The sequence below is a fragment of the Lemur catta genome, chromosome 7 (genome assembly GCF_020740605.2).
Source record: "Lemur catta isolate mLemCat1 chromosome 7, mLemCat1.pri, whole genome shotgun sequence".
Taxonomy (NCBI): domain Eukaryota; kingdom Metazoa; phylum Chordata; class Mammalia; order Primates; family Lemuridae; genus Lemur; species Lemur catta.
Genome location: NC_059134.1, coordinates 26684369 through 26698443, shown reverse-complemented (window position 1 = coordinate 26698443; position 14075 = coordinate 26684369). Strand labels below are relative to the sequence as shown.

The 14075-nt window shown below is 49.7% G+C and overlaps 1 long non-coding RNA gene across 1 annotated transcript; it reads right to left on the bottom strand.

Moving 5' to 3' along the window:
• Positions 1–277: 277 nt before the first annotated feature.
• On the bottom strand, positions 278–13783 carry LOC123641144. Its single transcript, XR_006736231.1, has 3 exons — positions 13674–13783; positions 9749–9843; positions 278–665 (listed from the first exon to the last, which is right to left on the bottom strand). It is a non-coding gene; the product is annotated as an uncharacterized LOC123641144 (long non-coding RNA).
• Positions 13784–14075: the final 292 nt, after the last annotated feature.

The window sequence follows — 14075 nt, the reverse complement described above, 5'->3', positions numbered from 1 at the left end:
GTCTCCATTGTTAGGCAAACGAAGTCCTCCTACCAGGGTGGATTGGATGCAAATTGAATTAAGTCTCCATCTGTTAGTTTATTCATTGCTGACTTGGGTTTTTTTCCCTTTTCTTTTTTCTTTCTTTCTTTCTTTTTTTTTTGACTCTCATGTCTCCTACTTGCTAATGAGCAGATCCAATAGCATTAGGCAGTGTGGGCAGAAGGAGGCTCTGCTCATCCTGGAGTCCTCCGGGAGACACCCCGCCCCCCATTCCTCCCTTTAAAGTCCTGCTGCCTCAGCCCCCCTAGAAAAAGTGCTCAAGCTGTTGATTCAAAATAGATATTCATTTGCATGGAATTAGCATGTTGCTCATTTAATGTTCAATTCCACCCCCAGTCCCAGCATCCAAAGTCCTGCATGTGGTCAGGAGATCTGGCTGGGTGCAGAGGCAGGAAGCTCATGCTTTAGGTGGTTATTTAGGAGGACGTCTTTAGACTGCAAATTCTCTCTCTGCTGTGCTGAGGTCAGCCCCATGATGGTAAGAGGGAGGTGTTACCTTTGAAGCCAGGTCCTCTGTCCTCCCCCCAGCTTCTGTCACAGTGCTAGAAATTGCAGGTGTTGGAGTCTCCCAGGAAAGTTTGGTTGAGAGGATGAGAGAGGAGGAGATATGGACACTGCATCACCTGTGAAAATAATAGCAACAACAAGAACAATGGAAATAACAAAGACCACCATTTATTGACCTTCTACCATATCCCGGATATTGTTCATATTTTAATTCTAACCCTTATCACGACCCTTAAAGATAAATAGTATCCTATCAGTCAGGACTCTTTCAGGTGCAGGCATACAAAAACATAACTCTCACAAAAGGGGATGGGGTACTTATTTATGTCACAAAAAATCCAAATTCAGGGGTCTTTAGGTGTCAAATCTTTCTGGATTGAACTGATCAAATGCTATGTTCAAGACATTGTCTCTCTTACTCTCTCAGCCCTGCTGTCCCCTGTTTGGAATCATGCTCAGACAGCCTTCCTCAACTAGGTAGCTCTCAGCAGCTCTGGACTAAGTTTAAGAAGAAAAAAAAAAATTACTTTGTCTTTCTCAATGATTTGAATCCAGGTCCTGGGCATGATGTTCATTGGCCTGGATTGGGTCACAAGGTCACCCATGAGCCAATCACTGATTCAGGGCGTGCCCGAATCACATGTCCATCTCCAGAGAGAAAGGGCATGGCATCAGAACCTCCTTCCTTGCAAAGCACCAGCCCTGCAGGTAGGGGCAGGGGATTCTCAGGAGAAAACTGTGTTCTGTTACAGAAGAGGCATAGATGCTGTGTAGCAAAGGCAATAAATGTCCACTCTAGATACCATTCCTTTTTACAGGTGAAGAAAAACACACTCAGAAGGGCAAATTATTTGCCTAGTGTCACATAGCTAGTAAATGCAAATTGGTATTTAAATCTAGGGTTTACCATCTCCAAAGCCACATACTGCTTCCTTTTACATTGGGTATCAAGAGAGAAGGGAGATAGAGAAGGAAAGAGGGATGTTAGAAGGAGAGAAATGTGTACAAAAGAAAATTCTTTGTTGGCTTAATGTAGATTGAACTTCCAAAATACCCTGATATGGTAAAAATATGTCATGGGAGAAGAGGAAATCCATTAATGTAATGGAACTCACTACTTCCTGATAGAAATTGTTAGGGTGGAAGGAGGGTGACTTTTTCTTTGTTCAAAGATGCCTCAATTCCCTTAGCTGTGTGTCTTTTCTAAGTATCACAAAGGGCTACCTGTGGTCCTGGAAGTAATAAACAATCTTCTCAGGGAGCTGACAACAAAAATACATCAGCTCCAACAGTTTCCGACCTTGTATAATTCTATTCACAGTTCAGATTCTAAGAAATTGGCGAGTTTGAACCTCTGATAGACAGATGCATGAAGACTTCATGGAATTGGGGGTGCAGTGGGAAGAGGGAGAGCAAATTTCTAGGCAGACAAAACCAGGAGGTGTCCGCCACACTCCACAACTTGAACAGGAAGCAAATGTTCTCCCTTACTCAATGCTGCCTCGTTGCCTAGCTCTAGAAGGAATCATCCACCACGAATTCCCTGTGTCTCATACCCCCCAGAGTTGTGCAGTGCAGAAGGCTTGTCTATTGCCTACACACTTCCTGCCTCATCAGTCTTTCCAGGTACAACATATACTGGGTTATGGTTGATATATCCTCTGTTCTTTCACTGAAGGAAGAGTCAGGTAGATCTCTCAGCCCAGTACAGTGTAAGAAGATCCAGCTGATGACTCTTCCTGTGTAGTTTGCTCCTTTTCATTGCCCAGGGAAAGGTGCCCTAGGTCTTCAGAGCTCTGTCTCACTTGAATGATCCCTTGCATTCCCCTCCTTCGAGCCCTGCAGCCTGTGTCCCACAGCCCTCCTTCTGAAAACACCTTTTGTCCCACTGAACGGCGTCTTTTCCTCCTTTGCTTCTTGAGTCTTGCAAACTCAGAGCCTTCCGTTTAGTAGGATGTTAATAAAGGTTTTTCTCTAGTTTTAGGAGGAACGGAAATGGGGGGTGCTCTCATTTCAGTCTGCTGATCTGGCCTGGTTTCCTTACTACTTATCTTAAAAGCAAAAACACTAACACTAATGCGAGTGCTATTTCCCCCCATTTGACCTCACCTAAGGAAAGCAGAGCCTTCCTTTTAATGTGTCTTTGGCCTTGCTCCTTGCAGAAAAATTACCCTTGCATTACTGTGCTAAGCAGCTTTTGACCCCTTCTTTAGCCTGGCTTACATAAGAGCCACCACATTAGCTGTGAGCAGCTGTGCCTGAGCCATCTAGGGTGGCAGATACCAACTCCTGTGAAATTCTTTTCCATCCTCGAATCTCTTTCTTGACAGAAGCAGGCAAAGGCTGGTCTCAGTTCATCAACACACATTTTCCAGTTAATTCTGGTCCACCCTGCTCTTGATTCTGCCAGCACTTTTTGCTATTTCCAAGTCAGGAGACATGGAGAAGAAGTTCTAGATTATACAGCAGCCAGTGGATCTTCCCAGTGTACCCCCAAGGGGGCTAGATGTGTGAAGTGGAAGAACTGGAAGCATCTGGCTGCTATGGTTTGAATTTTTTTGTCCCCTTCAAAATTCATGTTGAAACTTAATCCCCACTGCAACAGTACCAGGAGATGACTGAGTCACGAGGGCTCTGCCCTCATAAATGGGATTTAGCATCCTTGTAAAAGTGCTTGGTGGAGGGAGTTTGCACATTTTCACTTCTTTGGGCCCTTCTGTCACATGAGGACACAGCACTCCTCCCCTCTGGAGGATGCAGCAATAGGTGCCATCCTGGAAACAGAAACTGGGCCCTGACCTTCTGGTGCCTTGATCTTGGACTTCCCAGCCTCCAGAACTGAGAAAATATATTTCTGTTCTTTAGAAATTACCATGTGCAGTTATTTTGTTATAACAGCACAAATGGGCTAAGACACTGGCTCAAAGAGGGTCAGAGTGAGGAACCCAGGTGTAACACCCAGGGACTTGATTCGACTCTGCAGACAGAGTTGGACAAGAGTGGTGAGAAGAAGGGGGTGTGGCACACACTGCACACCAGCTCCTGTTTCACCAACCTCCACCTTGGGTGATCCCAAATATCCTAAGAGTCTCAGTTCTTCTCAAGCTCAGGGTGTCCCAGGTGGTTCTTCTAGGCTGTATACCTCATATGCAACTGCCTATTACATATCTCCACCTGGGTACTCCACAGTCATGCCACTCTCAACATGCCCCAAAGTGAACCACACCCTGTCCCCAAACCTTCTGTGTCCCAGAGAATAATATCATCACTCATACAGAATTTCTCAAAGCAGAAACTCGAGCACTATCCCTGACTCCTCCCTCTCCCTCAAGCCCTTTGTATTTAGTCAACCACTGATGCTGGCCAGTTCTGTCTCCTAAATATTTACTGGACATGTCCCCCACCTCCATCCCTACAACTATCACTCACATGCAGGCCACCACCATTCTTGCCCAGGTACTGCAGCAGCCTCCAGCTACAGCTGGCCCATCAGCTACCACTCTGCTCCTGTCCACCTCACTTCCCTTGCCATTTCCCGGGCTTAAAAATTCTACAGGGGCTGAGGTTAGAGTCCAGGCTCCGTATCCTTGCCTGTCAGACCCCCGTGACCTACCTTTTCCTACCCCTTAGCTTCATTCCTCACTACTGCCCGCCTCAACTTTCATGCTCTTCAAACACGAACATACCTGTAGCTCTCCCTTCACACACCTTGCTGTGTCTCACCTCCGCATCATTGCTCCAAGTCATCTTCCAACCAGCAATGCCCCTCCCCTGCTATTTTTATGTAACTAACACAGAGTCTTACTTGAGGCTCAGCTTCCACAGAGCCTCCTCCAAGAAGCCTTCACCATCCACTACAGTTCACTTCCCCCCAGATTAAAAATGTTTTTCAAATATTCAAAAAAGATTGAGAAATTAAAAGATTATTTCATTTTTCGTATCCCCCCACATACATCTAGGTACCCTAATTCATGCTCTTATCGTGCACAGTGCCTATCTTTACCACAGATAATACTACCTTTTATTAGAGTCACCTGATTCTATCGTCTTACCACTTAATGATAGTCTCCATAGGAGCAAGGACGATGTATTACATTCCCAAACCTAGCTCATAGTAGACATTAAATAAACTGTAAATAAAGAACTGTGGTAATAAATGATGACCATATGCTTTGGTTGATTTCATTCTCCTCTCCCCCTCTTGACGAGGCAAGACGGTTCAATATGATCCTTCCCATGCTCCCTTCCAAGGGAGTTCAGTGTCGTGGTTAAGATCATGGGCTCTGGATTCAGGCATAGCCGAGGCATCTTGGCTCTTTCATTTATTAACTGTAGGAACTTGGGCAAGTTACTTAACCTCTCTGAGCTTCTCCTTCATCTGCAAAATGAGGATAATGGAATGTACCTCATGTGGGTATTGTAAGGCTTAAACAAGGTCATGTATGGTTTTGTGCTTGCATCTTAGTATGTGTTCAAAAACAATCCTAGTTATAATCATTCCTCCACCATACTCCTTCCTTCCATTCCAGCCTATGTAGTCCAAAGTCTGGGAGAAGGGGTATGATTAAGGTCGGGAATAGGAAGCAAATGAAATATTTTTAGTGAGTCTTTAACTTGAAGTTTCTGCTTTTGTTCCAAGGAAATGTTGAAAGAGAAGGGGCTTCATTACAAATCTAGTTTTTTTTTCCTTCCAAGACGAAAGCATCACAAAGACTCCCAGCAACAGCTTGCACACTCAGCCACTGCCAGCCAGCCTGGACCAGAGAGATGGTGCTATTGCTCGCTGCAGAGGGACTCGGCCACAGACACAGAGCTCATTAATGCTAATGGCCTTTGTGCAGCTAATTAGCAGCATATCACACTCAATATTTACCCTTGTAGGCCTACAAGTTCCACTTTCTCCTTGGGAAGCAAGCTGTTTCTCTACCTGACTCATGGCGAGGAAAGCCACTCATGCCAGACAACAGCTTCATGTCTGCCTGGATGGGTTGGCTGGAGAAAAGCTGAGGGGGCTGATGGCTAGGGGCCTGGGAGGGAGGCAGGGAGGGAGCTTGTGGTTCTCATTCCAACTCTGGGTGGCGTGTTGGCAACTGGAGTCCTCACCCGATGAGGGTGCCATTTCCATGACTCAACCAAGCAGCTGTCAGCCCCAAGTGCCCTCCCCACAACCGCCCTGTGCTCAGCCACCTCCTTCTTCCTTGGGAGGAGATGGCTCTCTGAGGTTAGTGCAGGCGCCCTGCCTACCACAGGGCCTGGGGGAAGGAGGTGAACTACCAAGAAAGGGCCTTCTGGGGGCCATTCTAGGCAGAGAGCTCCTGGGGACCTGCTCACTATCCCCTCAACAGCCTTTGACGGAGCTCCTAATCTGAGCCACGCCCTGTGCCAAGGCTGGGGACACAAAGATAGGCAAGATGGGGTCTCTGCTCTTGAGGGCTCTCAACCCACATGAAGACTGGCATGCGGCAATCATGATGCAACGTAGTAATGAAGGTGCACAGAGAAAGCATCACTCAGGTTGGACCAGAGGCATCAGGAGAGGCTTCCTAGAGGAGGAGTCACTAAACCATTGGAGCACCCTGAGCCCATTTCCTTCCTCTAAAGCAACAGACTTGGTACCTGAGGAAATACTACAGCTCTGATCCCTTGTGATGTGATGCAGACATGGATGCCGCCTCAGGGGCCCGAGTGTGTTCTGGAGACCAGCAGGCAAATAATTGCTCCATTAGCAGGACCAAGGCTTGCTTCCCTTAGAGGCTGCCCCTCCCAGCTCATGGCAGCATTCTTCCCATCCTTTGAGGTCCTTCCCAGCTCCCACCCCATTGCCTTGCCCCACAAGCAATGCTCACTACACAGATGACCGGAAGGCCAGTGGTTTCTCATCACACCCAAGAAATGCTGGCTCAAAACCAGTCCCTCAACCCTGTGAATTAGCTGCTTGGCCAATGCTCAGCCCCTAAATGCATTGGACTTCCTGCCCCACCACCAACCATGTCCAAGCTGAAACGGTCTTGAGACCATGCAGAGCGCCAGGAAAGAGAGGCTGAGCACGCTGACCACTCCCTTGGAGGTCTGGAGGGTTGGGTGGTTCCTGCTTTAAGGCAGGAGCTGAGGCTAGATAATGATCTCTTGCTTCAAAGGTGGCCACAGAACCAGTGGCCTCTCATCAAACGCCAGGGACTGACCACCCACTCATCACACACACACACCCCCCACACACACCACAGCCTCTTGTCAGCTTCTGTTCGCCAGAGCACTGCTAAAGACTATGTAGGTGGAGTTGTCCAACAAGGCCCCATGTGTGGGCTTCCTGCCAGCCATTCTCTTTGGGGCTAAAGGATTGCAGTGCAAGCTGTATTGTCAAAGAAGGACTCCAACGTTAGTCATCACATTATGCACCACTTGGTAGCTGAGACTACACAAGGACATTGCAGGACCAATTTTGGGGGGGGGGCTTATCCCCAGTGGAGCATTCCCATGGAGTTCTCCGTAGGCCTGAGCTGGCCCAAGGAATTGAATTAGACTACAAAAGAATGCCTGGCCCCACCCAGCCCAGCCCAGCGTCCCGCTGGAGCTGGCCCTTAAGTCAGCAAGGAGACTACACAGTTGGGACAAGCTGGTACCGACTTCTAGGTCTGTTGCCCTGAAGCTGTTTCCGTATTATCCCAACACTTTCCCCAATCTCTACGCCTCTCATTCTCTCCTTAGGTGAACCCAAGGGCATTGTTTCAGGACAATACTGGACAAACAGCTGAAACAAAAATGGCCCTGATGCCAGTGCAAGTCCTGCCCTGGTTAAGTCCTAACCCACCCCCACTGGTCTGGCCTGGGATACACTCGGACTTACAGCACGAAACACAAACGCCCAGCAGACTCGGGCTGGGGCTATCCCTGCCCCCTCTCCCCTCACACACATGCACACACATGCAGAGCCTCCCAGGAAACTGCCCAGCTTGCTCAAAGAAGGGAAATGCAAATAATTTTGAAATGTCAGGGCTAAGAAGAAATCTAGAAGTATCCAACTTAGCATCCTCTTGACAGATGGCTGGAACCAAGGCCTTGAGAGGAAAACTGACTTGCCTACTGTGGCCGGTGTGTTTGCAGCACACCCTGGCCTCCTTCCTGACTCCCAGGACAGTGCTCTTCCCAGACCATCAAGTTGTCTCCTGGCTGGTACCTTCAGCAACCACAGCATCAGCTCCTGCTCAGGCCCCTCCCTCTACTGAAGAACTGGGAAGAAGCTCACAATCACGACTAATAGATGGGGTTTCGAGCTTTAGCCTCCATCTGAAACAGAGGGACTGTCTGCCATGCTGGTTAGTAAAGGGAATCAGACTATGCCACCCCAAAACATGCCACTGAAAGCAATTAAGATGCAGCAAGGGCGCAAAGAGGTCTCCACACTCCGTTATTTGTCTAAAAGCGGCACATAAATTCCCCTTTGTGAAGGTGTTCCTTCTTCCCTGTCCTGGACCAGTGGAACAATCCTTATCGCTGGAGACAGAAAGTCAGCACCAAGATGGATCGACATAAATTAATCTTACTAAAATAATCCTTATCTTCCTTCATGTATTTGTTTTAGGCACGTATTTACCTTCCCACAATTTACTGCCTCCATGAGCCCAGCCCCCTCCAACCTGTTTTCTTTGTTCTCCACATTTTATTGCCCTTTGTTAAGATGGTACATAAGCCCCAAATTCTAACCATCCCTTTGACTCACTCCTCACTGGGCTTTCCCACGTGTATGCACATTATACAGGCAAATAAACTCTGGGGCTTTTTTCCTCCCATTAACCTATATTTTGTCAATTTAATTCACAGGCTCCAGGCACTAAACATAAGAGGGGAGAGAAAAATTTTTTTTCCTCCCCTACATTAGCAGCTGCTGACCTGGGTCTGAATCCTAGTTCAATCACTAAGTAGTTGTATGACTTTGGCAGGTTATTTTACCTCTCTGGGTCTCAGTTTCATCATCTGCTAGGTGGAATAATAATACAATCTACTTTACAAGTTGTTGTACATATTAAATAAGCTATATAGATTAAAAAACTTGCCATGGAATAAGTGCTATGTGAACCTAGGCTCTTATTTTTAATTAATATGTTTGGGATGCTTATTATAAATGCATCTGGTGCAGTACATCTGTATTGGGAACCAGTAATTTGCATTTTAACAAATACCCCAAGTAATTTAAATGGGAGCTGGGGGAGAGGGGTGGCTCCAAGGATCAGATCAGGAGAAACCTTGCTTTTTAGGTTGGGGAAGCATGCATTGACCCCTTTCTGATACAGAAAAGAGTTCAATGACACTGTTAGCTTTCTTGTCTGAATCCCTAGATCCACATTTCTTAAGGTTTTCTGGGAAGGCATGTTAAAAGACTGATTCTTAGGTCTCACCCTGAACTTGCTGACACCAGCTTTTGAGCTAGGGTCTAGGCAATTACCTTCCCAACAGAGATTCAGAGGTGCACTGAAGTTTGGGATTCACTGACAAAAAGCAGTTTTCCCTGGCCCAGCCCAGCCCTTCCCCACACGTCAGAATGCTGACCACTGCAGGCAGGTCCCTGTGGACTGGGGCAGCTCACGAGGAAGCCCTGGGTCGCCCTTTGCTCCCCCTCACCTCGCCCACTCAGCCTGCCACTCCATAGATCTCGTTCCCAGACTGGGTGGCATTTCCTTGCCGGCCCCTCATTTCCTGCCAAGAACAGAGCCAGTCTCTCTGATCCACTGGCTCTCCGCCCGGCCAGGCCGTAGGTGGCACCCTTGAAGATCGCTTTGCCCCCTCTCCCTCAAGACCCTGAGCTGTGAGGGAGAGGAGGGGAGGAAGAGGGAGAGGAGGGGAGCAGGGCCCCATTTAGGAGGCAGCTAGAACCAAGGCCGGGCAGAGGCCAGGAAGACAGTCTCCAGCCCAGACGGCCCCTCCCACCCTGCCCAGACCTCCATGTACTCATGCAAAGATAATTCAGTTACTGGGAATGCAGACTGGAGAGATAACCTGATTTAGAAGCCGAAACCATCTGAACTGCGGAGGGAGGCTGGGTACAGGAACAGCTCTTACTAACTGGGGAGGCTGGAGCGGTAAACAGGGAAAGGGGGTATTGGGTGGAGAAACACGGGTGGCCGCCTGGAAAGGATTATTGCTGGAGTTTGGGTGTTGGAAGGCAAACTGCCCCCACCCTCAGTCCATCTAAGGGCTCACTCACCCTTGAAATCCTCTGTTAATTCACGTTTTCTAGGGTGTTAAGGTAGCCATCATCTGGCTTATACAGCCATCCGGGGAGGAGATAAGCTGAGAAACCTATAAAGTGTCAGGAAGAAAAAAAACCTGTTCTGAGATTTAATTTGCGTCATTGATCACCAACTATCCTCGGAACAAGTTATTTCAGTGGGAGCTGTCATCTGTGAAAGCTGGTGGTTTGGCTGCTACAGGACCCTCTAGGGAGGAGGGCTTCAGGGGTGCTCAGGGTCAAGGTCAGAGGGGGACTCTTCCTCCCCCTCATTTTTTCCTTCACACCTGAGAGCAAAGTCCAGGGGGGACCCTTCCTCCTTCTTCTTTGTCACATCCTATATTGCCTGGAAGTTCTCCCTGCAGTCTCATTCCCATCCACCTGCATCTTTGGAGGAAGATGCTCTGGGAGGAAGCAGCCTGCCTTGCCCCTGCAGAGGAAAGCCAGAGTGACTGAGGATCTTAGAGAGCAGCTCCCTCCATTTATCTCTGTCTACTTCTTCTCCAGGCATAGGGAGATTTTTCCCTGCAAACAAGTTGTCTCTTTTATGGCCTGCCTATTCCATATCAGATGAGTGCAAGACAGTGAAGACCAGTCCTCAGACATTTTAGGCTAGATTTGTAGCCTGGGATGACAGAGCAGAGACCCACCCGCTCTGCAGGTGCCAGCTGGAAAGACCAGACACCTAACCCCACCAGAAACGCCAGATTCCCTTCGGGAGTGGGAGGGCTGCACCCCGCCCAGGGGAACAGCTGCCTCTGAGCAGCACTGGAGGCTCCTATGCCAGCCAGGTGGAGGACAGACCAGCAATGAAGGAGTTAAGGGACAGCCAGACATGCCCCCTCCCCCTCCCTTCTCCCACTGGACCCAGATGAATAACCAGTCAGTAAAATGACCCCAGTGGAAGGAGTCCAGAATAATCCACTCTGATCCCAGGGGGTATCTGTACTCCTCACAGCACAAATCAAATCACTCAGAGTGAGGGTGGGGCTGGGGTAGGGGATCCCAGGGAGAAAACAGGCTTCCAGCGGGGACCTGGCCCAGGGCAGACCCTTCAGCCCCTGAGGCCTGAAACCAAAGTTTTTCCTGGATGGCACCGGTGGGTCTGTAACTCCTGTATTTATTTATTTATTTTCCTGAGAATTTGTTGACTTTCAAGAAGAGGGTTTCTCATTGGCTCTCTCTAGCTTGGTAAGGCAAAGAGGAGCCTTCTCCTCACAGTTAGTCACTCACCTCAGCCCATTCGGGTGAGAGAAGCTGATTGTGAGGAAAGTAAGGAAACCAGATCTGAGAGAACGAGAGAAGAAGCTGAACCCCGCAGAGTCTGGCAGGAACCAGAGACCCCCCAACTCAGTGCTCCGGTGGAAGAGCCCCCTCAACCGGCCTTGGCTGTCCCTATAGCCTTGCCCCGTCCCTGCCCCCAGCTCCTGCCCAGGGAGACAGACCTGCCCCTTGGCCTCCCCCCACACCCCAGGGCTCCTCTGCCTGAGGCTTTGTCCTCTTGAAAGGCCTGCAGATTTATATGCCTCAGCGAGGACATTCCACCCCTGCATGCTGCTCCTTCCCCTCACCGCCCCTGAACCCCTGCTCAGAGTCCGTTCTCTCAGCCATGCCCAGCGGTGTCTGACGGAGGGGGGCAGGAAGGGGAGGCTGGCCTCTGCATCCAGACAAACCCAGCCGGAAGGGGTCACTCCTTCCTCGGGCCTGCACTGCTGTGGCCTGTTAGTTCAGAGGGAACTGTCCCTGAAGAAAATAAAAATTCAGAGGTATCCATTTCATTTCAGGCCCACAGTTGAGCAGGGGCCTTGTCTTTCTAGAATATTCTGCCCTGTAATAGTCCTCAGACCAAGCCTGCGGTGACAGTACTCATGAAACCCCACCTCTGCAGATCAAATTAAGTGTCCCCAGTTCAGGAACAACATGAGCTCAGTCTAATAAAATAGAAATGTCAATGAGTTGTTTGTGTGGGAAGAGACAATGGCTGGAGGTGGAAATACAGTGTTATGAAGAAAAGCTTCAGACTTGGACTCAGGAGTCGTGGGTCCTGGCCTCAGGGGCCACGATCTAGTCCCCAGGCCAGAGGCTGGGTTTCTCCCGGCAGCCCGGAGGGCTGGGTTCCACCACCAGCCACCGGGGTCTTTCTGAGGATGAGTTAGAGGGCTTCCTTGGAAGCTAAAGTCATTGTTAAAATAATGGTTAAAGAATAATGGGCTTAGAAAGCAAGTTGAGAAGAAAGAAAAGGAATGAGGAATGAGGGAGCAGAGACACCATCTGGGAGCTGGGAGCTGGCACACAGCCCGGGAAGCGGCGCTGTGTCCACAGGGCCAAGAGGTTCCAGGGGTTCAGCCAGCGGTTCTCACCCCGAGGCTGGACCCTGAAAAGAGCTCGGTGGGTGACCCTCCAGGGCAACGGCAGGGACTGGGGAGCCTGAAAGATACATGCCTCAGTTTCCTCTCCAGGATGGCTGAGTCCTGAGTCTGCCCGGCATCCAGTAGGGTCTGGCCCCTGGGACAAGACTGGGGAGTCTGGCTGTCACCGTTCCTGGGCCGTGCAACCTGTGTGACTTAGCTCTCATCTGCACTGGATGGCAGAGCAGTGGGGCACCACACACGTGGTCCCTGGACACCCCCCACCCCCACCTGGTTAGCTGAGCCCTCCTCTGGGAGCCCTGCTGGCCGTCTGTAAAACATCTTTAATAGGACTACAGGGTGGTCCCGAGCGTCAGAGGCAACCAGTGAGGGAATGCGGACCCCCTCACATAGTCTTCAGCACCAAATGGTAGTTATCGTGTGTGGGCTATCATGATACTGTATAGTTTATTTTAGGTATCTCATACATAGTGTGAACAATGTAACAAGGAGAACAATGCCTGCTTCTCAGGGACACAGATGAGGCCAGGGGCAATGGTAGCCCCCTCCCCGTCCAGCTCTGTCCCCTCTGGCGCCCCTTCCTCTCGCAGGCAGGACCCAGGCAGCCAGAGCCCGCAGGTGAGCCCAGCTGGGATACAGCTGTGAAATCTGGGAAACACAGAGCGAGGCGAGAGGACCGAGGTGTCTCTGAAGTGTGCATATAAACATCGGTTTCGACTCTGAGGGCAGAAAGATGAATGTGAGAATCCCATTCTGAAAAGCTAGTAGCTTTCCATCAGCAGTGTCCTCCAGATCAGATGCTAATTCTAGGTCTGGGGAAAGTAAGTAATGTGCCGATTCAGGAATCACAGCTACGAGAGAGAGAGATGAGACAAAAATCTCTCTCATCGTTACACAGCCAAGCCCAATTTACAGCTCATATTTCTGGCTGGAGCATCTGAGAGAGGCAGAGCTGAGCAGGCACAGACAGCGGCCTGACCTGGAACCACCCGGCCATGCTGGGAGGAAGAGGAAGCAGACGTGTGCATCCGTGGCTGTGAGCAGGGGCTGCTGGGGGGGCCGCCAGTGGGCCCTGGCAGAGGAGGGCCTTCAGCTGGGGGAACTAAAACTACTTCAATTGAAAGAAAAATGGAAAAATGTCCTTATCTACCTAACTATTCTTTGGGACCAGGCAGAGAAATTGACAATGTTGATTCATTTAGCTCAGCAGTATTCAGGTCAAAATCAATCTTGTCAAAAATCCATCACCCACACTCAATAAGAAGAAAAGGGATACCAGCTCCAGAGGAATCAATCACACCCCAACAGGGAGCTCCCGAAAACAGATCTATCACGGCTCTGATGGGGGCTTCCATTACTCAATATGCTATTTCCTGAATGCACCCTGGGACCCCACCCAAGGTCATGGGCACCAGCCCCAGCCCAAGCAGCAGCCAGAACTAAGACGGTCCAAGAGCAGGTGGTCAGTCTACTGATCATCTCTCTGCAGCCAGGGGAAGTTTCTAAAGCCTCGGTGCAGATTACATGCTTACTTTTCCCGGGATCGCCACTCAGCTGGCTGGCACGGCCCTGCAGAAGCGATTGTATCCATTCCCTGACTTCAGGATGCACTGTCACTTAACTCTCCTGCTGTCCCCAAATCACTGTGGCTGCCTCGCATCTGTAGGGAAGAGAAATAATAGCATCTTAGCAGCTTCTCCACTGGACCAACCTCAGGCTGCTTCAGTCCCCTGGTGGGAAAAGCAGAGTGGCATCTGCAGAGCTTCCCAGGCTTAAGGACCCACAAGATGCAGAAGCCAAGACTCACCATCCTTTGTCCCTGGGCCAGAAGCTGGCATCCCCCAAGGCTGGATAATGGAAACCCTGATTCTCCCAGACTCAAAGGAAGCATGTGAGCAGGGCCACAGATTGTTCCTTGTGAGCCCAAAGATAGA